General features: G+C 38.7%; 1 long non-coding RNA gene across 10 annotated transcripts; it reads left to right on the top strand.

The window, feature by feature from the left end:
• Positions 1-5,009: 5,009 nt before the first annotated feature.
• LOC145164321 (uncharacterized) lies at positions 5,010-9,808 on the top strand. Of its 10 annotated transcripts, XR_013739804.1 has the most exons (9): positions 5,010-5,324; positions 5,418-5,764; positions 5,844-6,893; positions 7,011-7,460; positions 8,229-8,298; positions 8,394-8,493; positions 8,620-8,702; positions 9,370-9,450; positions 9,526-9,808. It is a non-coding gene; the product is annotated as an uncharacterized LOC145164321 (long non-coding RNA). The 10 variants fall into 10 exon arrangements; XR_013739801.1 differs by lacking the exon at positions 9,370-9,450; XR_013739807.1 differs by lacking the exon at positions 9,370-9,450 and having other exon boundaries at positions 8,620-8,685.
• The last annotated feature ends 302 nt before the right edge of the window (positions 9,809-10,110 follow it).

Below are 10,110 nucleotides of genomic sequence, written 5' to 3' on the forward strand. Positions count from 1 at the left end.
CGCAGAGGTCGACTCAAGGCCTCTTGACAAATACTGATATGACAACTAAAAGCTAACGACACAAAAGATCGACTCGCTCCCGAGTCAAATAGTACTAATGCAGGTACAGAATTTACAAGAAAGGTACCTATGCATAACATAATATAAGCATAATATCTCAGACTCAAATAAATAGAGAGAATAATACATACCGGCCACAACGTCGGGTGCTGCGCGGACCTCCTCCGCTGTCAACTGGAAGGCTCTCCCGCGAGCCTTCGGCACCTCGACCTTTGCTGGCCGAACCTCGGTAGCCCTATCAACAGGCACAGATCCCTGCACTGATCCCTGATGTAGCTGAGGGCACTCGGCCTTCCGATGGCCGGTCTGGTTGCAATGGAAGCAAACAGAAAATCCCTTGGGGCAATCCCTCGCGATATGCCCCTCCTTCCCGCACTTGTAGCATACTCCCGCTCTGCATGACCCCTCGTGACTCTTGCCGCACTTCCCACAAGTGCGGCCCTTCGCGCTCCCAGATCTCGAATTAGCGGGCCTGGCCCGCTTGGCTGCCGGCTGAGACTGTGCCGGCCGTTGATCCTTCCCCTGAGACTCCGCCTCCTCCCTGGCCTGAGTCTGCAGCTCTATCTCCCTCTTCCGGGCATTTGCCTGGAGCTCGGCAAATGTCCGGTAAGTCGAGTTCGCCACGAACTCCCGAATATCTCTCCTCAGAACACTCAGATACCAGCTCATGCGAGCCTGCTCGGTAGACACCTGCTCAGGGCAAAACGTCGCCCTCTCATGAAACTTCTGGTAACAACTGTAACAGAATCAGTACCCTGATTGAGGGTCAAGAACTCATGAATCAACCGTTCCCTATCCACCGGGGGAACATACTCGTCTCTGAACATGGCGGTGAACCTCTCCCAGGTCACCTCAGAAATCTCTGCTAGAGTGAAGCTCGCCGTTACGAACTTCCACCAATCCTTCGCTCCCAATCGGAGCTGGTTCAGAGCGAACCGTACCCTCAAGTGCTCTGGACAAGAACACGTGTAGAAACATCCCTCGATATCAGAGATCCACCTCATCGCAACAATCGGGTCCTGCGTCCCATCGAACTCTGGTGGCTTCGTGTTGCTGAACTCCCGAAACAACAACGAGTCACCTCCCTGAGGTCTAGCAGTAGCAACAGCAGCAGTAGCTACAGCAGCCGCAGCCTCAGTCACTGCTGCATATCGCTCGTCAAAGGTCTCAATCAATGTGGTCTTGATGTCCCCGAACATCTCTGGAATCTCGGCCCGGATGGCAGCAGCCACCTCCTCATGAATCAATCGACGGATCTCCTCGTCGCTGACACCACTGCTCCCAGGTGTGTGTCGTGTCCCAACCATGATGTCTCTGAAATACAACATAAAAATATCAGAGACTCGATCGAGCATACTCGCACTCGATAACGCAACCCTACTCGTCCTCCAATATCCTAAGGATTCTTACTTGGACTGCTCACTGATCCGGTGTCCTCAGTAGTACGGGCCCTATACTACTGACCACACCGCATCAGCATTCACCCCAAGTCCTCCTCCTTGGATCCCGGATCGCAAGTACTCTACTCTCGCTATGCATTGGCTACCCTTCGATAGACCTCTCATGAGCTCCTAACTGCTACCTACTAACTCTCAAGGCATCTCATAGCAGCAGTAATCTCCTAGGCTAAGGCATCACAAATCAGGCCACTCTAGTCCTAATATGAATACCTAGCCTACTCTAGCATGCATAACATAACATATCATATCTCATAACACATAATGTAAGGGTATTTTGGGGATTCACCGTTCGGGCGTTGGCTGACCGTACACACCGCTCCACTCTGGTTGTTTCAAAACCTATTGCTCTTTTTAGAAAAATCAGTTTTTATTTGTTGAAAATTTCTCAAATCCTCAGTTTGAGTTCAGATACGCCCGAAGGTGCATTCGAGTCCCTCAAACCTAGGCTCTGATACCAACTTGTAACGATCAGATTCTCAAAACAAAATTTTCATTTTTCAACAACCAAATTTATATAAATATATTCTCAAAAAGTATTCCACAATAGTTATCAAAACAAAACATATCCCAAGATCACAAAATCAAATCTCCTCTCTGTGTGTACGAGTCACGCCGGCGCCTTTCCACGGTCATCGCTAGTACCTGAAACACATAACACAACAACTGTAAGCATAAATGCTTAGTGAGTTCCCCAAAATACCACATACAACACATACACCACTCGAGGCTACCATACGACCCTCCGGTTGATGTGTCTCAGCGGGACCCTCCGGTCCCGTAGCTCGTTGGACCCTCTGGTCCGGTTATAGCTCGTTGGCCCTCCGGCCCGGTCTGCCTCGTTGGACCCTCCGGTCCGGTCTATACAATTATATATCATACATACATCACATAGCACATAATCTCATACATGGCACACAATCTCATACATAGCACATAAGACCTTCCGGTCAACTCATAATACCACTCTAGGTAATGTATAGTGAGAAGACTCACCTCGTGTAACTCAGTAACTTGGAAATCTCGGACTCCGTGAAAATAGGATCTAGCCTCCGCCTAATCATACGAAATAAACACTCGGCATCAACACATTTACCAAGGCTAGACCATTCCCTCTCTTAGCACTCTCAGGAGGGTAAAAGACCATTTTACCCCTCTCAGGGCTCAAATACTCTAAAGGTTAACCAAACCCCAAAAGTCAACAAAAGTCAACCTTCTGGGGTACGCGACGCGTACCAGATCTGTACGCTAAGCGTACCCGATGGCTTCACAGAACCGGTATGATTGGTTTGAGGCCACATGCCAACAAACCCTGGACGGTTGGGATGAAGTCTTACTGCTCTGTGTTGTAAACCAACAAAACCGGTATGATTGGTTTGAGGTCAAGGAACAACAATCCTTGTATGCATGTTTGTTGTATATGTTATCTTTTTGTGTGGTGGTACTTTGGGGGAACTCACTAAGCTTCGCGTTTGTAATTCTTTGTTATTGTTTCATGTACTTTAGATGATCAGAAAAAGCAAAGGCGTGATCGTGCACATCCTTCGCATTCTATGTTATTGGATTTTGGGATACTCTATTTTACGAACTATACTTTTGAAGCAACGTTTTTGTAAACAATTATTGACTTGGGGTTGTTTTGGAAAAATAAAAGTTTACACTAATTTTTGGGATGTTACAATACCCACAATCAGTGAACTTAATCAGAAAACATGAGCAAAATCAGTTTCATACAAACAAATCATACCCATAATCGGTTTCATAGAAACATACAATATATCTAATCATGAGCAATAACAGATTTCAACCAAAATAAAAAAAAACAAGAAAAAAAAGAACAGAAATCGGGACAAGAAATCAATAAGCTTACCTTAGGTGTAGGGAAAGATAACGGTGGGTGGCTGGCGATGGTGGTGAAGGTTGCTCGAAAAAATAAAAAAAATAAAAACCCAAATGTGGAGAAATGACTAGAAAACCCCAAATCAGCATTTCAGGGAAAAAAAGAAAAAACAAAACTCAAAAACTGTGTATCTTTCTTACCTATAACGGCGAAGGGGAAGTGTTGGTCAACGGTGGACGTTGTCGTCGTCGGTGGTGGCCATTGTGGTCACCTGAATGCTTAAAACTAGAAAAAAAAGACGGGGAAAGATGGGAAATAAATAAAAACGAGAAGAAGGGTGTTACCTGACATCGCCGATGAAGGAGAATGGCCGGAGGGGTGGTGGTTGACGCTCGTCGCTGAGAGATCGAGAGAGAATTCCTTTCGGTGTGCCACTGCAACTGAAGCATTGATTGATGCCCTCGTTTAGTTTAATCCTTATGCTGACAACAAGTTATCGTTATATGTTTAATGAATTATACATCGTTTTGTTTATCTAGCAAATTAAATAAAAATTAAAAAACTCAAAACATGTGTCGACGACATGTCGTCAATACAGAGTTCACATGGATTACAAATTGTGTGCCGACAATATGTCGTCGGAATTGCTTACCAAAAAACGTCTTCATTTTTTATTTTTTGAACCACTTAATATAATTAAATAGAAATTATAATTTATGGAAGGTATACCGATGATATATTGTTGGCATAGGTTCCCACATCAAATAAATTGGTCAACTATATCTCGCCGACAAGTCATCGGCATAAGGTAATTTATAGCGATGACATGTGTCATCGGTATAGATGTCGTCGACACAAGGACTTTTTCTTGTAGTAAAGATTGATATTGAATTTTCTAGTAGCTAGCAAGTTAGGGGCTTAATTGTTAAGCCGGTATAGATTCACTACTGTATAGATTGCTTAACCGTTATTAATTATTCTTGTACCTAGCAAGTTTGCTTAACCGTTAAGCCTGTATAGATTGCAATCTTATTAATTATTCTATTTTTATTATCAACTATTATTATTATTATTATTATTATTATTATTATTTGAAAAAGTAAAGAGTAATAAGAGTAAATTATAGGAATGATCCATATTGTTTGTGGTAATTTGTGTGTTTGGTCCCTAACTTATGTTTTTTAACTCGGACGGTCTCTTGAATTTGATTTGGTTGCATATTTGGTTTCTACTAAACATAAAAAGTGCCTTTATATTATTATTTTAACATTTTTTAATTATTGGGAGAACTTCGAATATGTCCTCGGTAAGCGTCTAAATATCGTATTTGCACAGCCTAAACTGTAAATATTGTATTTATCGTTATTAATTGTTTAAAATATCGGATTGCCCAAATATATATTTTTTTAATAGTTTGCTTAACCGTTAAGCCTGTATAGATTGCACTCTTATTAATTATTCTATTTTTATTATCAATTATATATATATATATATATATATATATATATATATATTAAAATTATCACTCCTTAGCTACAGTAGATCCAAGTACTGTTCATCAGGTTACTTTGACTCCACCATGGTTACTTAGCCACCGCCTCATCCGGTATATACACCGTTTCATCTGGATCATTCCTCATTCCACTGTCCAAGAACCCACCGCCTCATTTTATTTTTCCTCAACCCTCCATCGACCAAATGTATGCTTCCTTCTCCAGCTTCTCTTTGGATTCAATTACTGCCGCCTAATGTACCCCTTCACCTGCTTCACCAGTAGCGATTCTTCATTTATCGTCCTTCTGCTCGAAACCACCGTTTTTTCCACAGGTTTTCGCCGTTCCTTTCTTTCGCTCTTCTGCAAATCCACCGCCTCCATAAATGGACTTCTGCCTTCCAGTTCCTTCCACGGTCTGATGCTCTTCCAAGCGACGGCTTTCCCCACCCGACCTCCACCTCCACCTGGTAAGGTAATTTCTTTCATCTACGGCTTAACGATTCTCGATGTTTAGTTTAGTTTTTGCTCCCCAAGGTCTTCCGCTCAACTTCTGTCTTCTTCACAGATCTTCCCAACATCACCACCGTTATCGATCAACAGAGGAATGTTGTACCACGAGGTACAAGAGTCGAAACTGTGTGCCATCCATTATGTCAACACGGTGTTGCAGGGACCTTTCTTCTCTAAGTTCGATTTGGCTGCTCTGGCCTCTGATCTTGATCGGACGGAGCACCAGATGATGTTGGAAGGCTCCGCCCACCACCGTATTTATGAAAGCACCACTAGGCTTTTTTATGTTGGATTAAGATGACTATTACTCATCTTCACAGTCACCGCTTCCACCTCCTAGATAGCACTGACATCTCGACGCAGTCGAGCCCTAGATAGCACCCACGTCTACAATCGGTTCAGGTGATGTATTTCAACCCTATTTCCGTTTCTTTCTATGCCCCTACCTTCATATTCACTTTTAACTTCATTTTATTTTTAGATGATCACATGAATTTCCCCTATCATAAGCGTCCTTCAAATTGGCGGCAATCATCTGGTGGCTCCATAATCAACTAAAAGAAATCAAGTCGATTTCTGCTCAGAATGCGGTCGAGAAAAGGAAGACGATGAAGGAGGCGTGAGAGAAGACGGTGATGGAAGGTTCCATGACCTGCTACTCCTATAGTACATATTTGTAACTTTTAGGTTAATCTTTTCTGGGTTTCATGTTTTAGCTCATTGCAGTTGTGAATTCACACATCAGGTTGGTGAACCCGACACTATTCTGGGTTTTGTCATGTTTTTGGCTTAGTTTTTGGAGATTGCAGATATATTTCTGGCAGGGGAGCCATAATTGTTGAAGTAGCTAACGAATTGGCAATGTTCATTATTGGACAAGGTTTAGGATTGTTCTTGGACTGCCATGAATGAACGCTTCGGTGCATATATGTATTATATACATCTTTTTTGGACTGGTTCTTTTGTTTTGCTCACCTTTGTTTTGTAAAATCCTGGGTTGAAACATATAATTGGGCTTAAGGTTAAGGATTCCAACTTCTAAAATTAGCCCATAGAGACTCATGTCATGACCCATCGATTGATCAGGAGGTTAGGTTATTGCAAGAAGCCAAGAACTGGTATTTCTCCCACACACTTGATCGATGTCTCACTAATCGACAGTTCCACATGGCACAGATTCGATTGATTTCTTAAAGACTCCACTTCAGCTAATCGACCAGTAATTGACTTCAACCGAGTTCCAATATCTCAAAGGATGGTTCTAAGTTCTAAACATTGCAATAACTTATTCTGTCAATAAGGAAGTGTTTGATCAATGTGAATTAAAAGTGTTTTGCAATAACTTCTTTTGTAGTGGAATGTTGTAAACTAAAGTACTCGAATCAAGTTTGCACTCATTGTGATAGAGTTTACCTTTGGTTTCCCCTACATTCTGATGTCGGTTAAAATTGACAATTTTGGTTTCCAAAGACGAGAGTGTCATTAGGTTACTTGCTCTGATGATCTTACAACTAAAGCACCAGATGCACAGGTAAACGATCACACCAGATCTTTTTATTAGTTACTTGTGGGGTTAACCTATATCAACTTATGATCAATAATCATTCTAATAAAAAGTTATTTAACCAAATGTATGTTGTGCTGTCAGAAACATGGAAATCTCAGCAATAAGGAGGTTATTCATCTACATCAAAGTAGCTGGACAATAAAACCATAGGAATGTTATATGCAATTATGATTATTCATCTTCCAGCTGTGTTTTGTTTCGCATGTGAGGTTATGTGATTATATGGTGCTAAAAGTAATGGAGGTCTTTCCGATGCAGAAGCTGGATAAATCAGCGGTGCTTAGTCATTGCTATAAGTTCTCATTATAGTATTTTTTTGCTTTTTTTTTTATTCCCAAATGTTGGTATTTATGATGATGCTAATACATTTTTTTAGATTTCTTAAAGTGGACAAATTTCATAAACTTATTTCAGGTGTGACAGTGGGGGCACTTTTTCTTACCTTCATATCTCATGTATACTCATGGACCAAGGCAACAACACAAGGCTGTTAAGAATGTTCCCTCCACACAAATAAATAAAATATATGAGGTCAGAAGTCAAAACTTCATAAAGTCTCAATGGATACTTGATTTCTATATTTGTAATTGTGTGTGGGCATATATCTGAAAACTGCCCCTACATACTATTTTTATAATTACAAATTTTTGATTTTAACATTTTTGGACCAAACTGCCCTCTGCATACTGTTTCTATGGGTAAAAATTTTGATTTTGAGATTTTTGGACGAAACTGCCCCTGCATATTATTTTTAAACTTTAAAAAAAAATTAACAGTTTTAAACCAAACTACCCCTGCATACTAATTTTATAGTTAATTTTTTTTTATTTTAACAGTTTTGGACGAAAATGTCCTTGCATAATGTTTTTATACTTAAAAAAAATTTGAATTTAACAATTTTGGATGACACAACTCTTGCATATCGTTTTTAAAGTTAATCTTTTTTTTATTTCAACGGTTTTGAACTTAGATTGATGTTGAATATATTTAAGTAGTAAATTGAGTAAATAACGATATGCTTTGCATTTTGTTTTTATTCCTTTACCAAAAAACAAAGTACATAGTCATTTTTTGTTTTTCCATCTTTAGGTGCTAAATGCAATAAATGGCAACGACCTTTGAATTTATACATTTTTTTTTTGTAATTTCTTTTTTTTTCCAAAAACCAAACTACATTAATATTAGGTGCATTTTCCATTTTTACGAGTAAATTGACCCAAATAGCAACATACTTTCAGTTTATATGTATTTTTTTCCCCATTTTTACGAGTGAAATGCCCCAAGTGCATTCTCATTTAGGAAAGAAGAACCATGGATACACCAGCCGTCAGATTTAATCTCCAATTTCACAACTTCACCATTCTTTAAGGTAACTTCTATACCAGACGTATGCTATGTTTGTTTTTTTGTTGTCTAAGATTATATTTTCTAATTTTGTTTTTATTTTTTATTGCTGCAAAGTAGCTGTTCGCTGGCATACCTACATGAATCTACATGTCAAGAATGAAGCTTTTTTTAGGTGAATTTGTCACCGTCATTTTTTGTTGATTTGTAGTATCACCAGGTAACTTTTGTTAATTTTTATGTTCCTTTTACTATGTTTAATATATAGATTGGTAATAAAATGAATGAACATTAATAGATCATGCATTTGGGAAATTGAGTTTATGAAAATACTTTTTTTTTTCAGGGGTAGCTGTTGCCTGGAAAGCTGCAAATGTGAAAATTGGAACTACAGTGATCGTATTTGGACTAGGTGCAATTAGGAAAGCTGTATGATTCTTATAAACTTATATAAATGATTTTTATGAACTATAAATAAAGACACAACTTTAAAAGGGCCCATAACAGGAAAATGGGACTGTATGTTTTTTAAATTAACTTGCCTCATAACAATACTCAAACTATAAACAAATAGTTAATCAAATGACATTTACAAAGAACAACCAACGAAAAAAATTGTCACATCCGAACCCCGCAACGCGGGGGTCCCACCTAGTTATTATTATTATTATTATTTGAAAAAGTAAAGAGTAGTAAGAGTAAATTACACGAATGATCCATATGGTTTGTGGTAATTTGTGCGTTTGGTCCCTAACTTATATTTTTTCAACTCGGACTTGCATATTTGGTCTCTACTAAACATAAAAAGTGCCTTTATATTATTATTTTCATATTTTTTTATTATTGGGAGAACTTCTTATATGTCATCGGTAAGCGTCTAAATATTGTATTTGTCCAGCCTAAAGTATTTGTCCTTGTTAATTGTTTAAAATATCGGATTTGCCGAAATATTTTTTTTTAATAGTTTTTAACATTTAATAATTCTTTTTTATATTCTGAAATCATTAAAACTAAAATAAAAATTAAATAGACAATATTGCCCTTGGCTTCTAAAATTACAGAAACTTAGAATAGCATGATTATGTATCAATTGCAGCTTCCTCACGATCATCATCAATGTTAAACTTCCCATCCTCCTTGCCTAGCTCCATTTTCTTCTTCAAGTCGAATATAAATGGCATGTAATTGTAATTTCGTTGTCCTCTTTCTTGCCCTTTCTCAATCTTAAATGTTGCCCTAATTTTGTTATCAGATGAAGATTATACAACGAGTAGCAGAAGACCACACAAACAATTCATCCTCCTTCTTTCCCTTTCTCAATCTTCGAGTTTTCCCTAATATTGTTATCAGGTGAAAATTATACAACGACTCAACCAATAGCAGAAGAGAACACAAACAGTGATTTGTAAATCATTTCATGTAACTAAATTATCTTATTTTAAGCTTCAGAATTCTCTTTTTATGGGCATTGATAGTCTTGCTCGTGTTTGTTTCGACATTCTGATGAAATTAGAGTTGTGCAAAGGTTTCCGTTTGGTTGCTGTGTGAAGACCTAAGAATTTAGGTCTATTGTTGATGTCCGTTTCTGGTTTAATTGCTTCTGGTTCTACTTTCTCCCCCTAATCTTGATTGCTTCTTTAGTGAATCAATTTTACTTGGCTGCTATTATAGATTTTGTTGTTCTTCTTTTATCCCCCTTCTTTTTTCCAACATAATCAACACATATGCAACAAGAATCTCGAATCGATGAAATCCCTATATTCATTTTAGACTAATGCATTTGTTATGAATGTTGAAGGAATCCGGATATGTAACAAAAAGAAAGCTATTACAATTT

The sequence above is a fragment of the Lactuca virosa genome, chromosome 1 (genome assembly GCF_052849685.1).
Source record: "Lactuca virosa cultivar CGN04683 chromosome 1, Lactuca_virosa_CGN04683_v6, whole genome shotgun sequence".
NCBI lineage: Eukaryota > Viridiplantae > Streptophyta > Magnoliopsida > Asterales > Asteraceae > Lactuca > Lactuca virosa.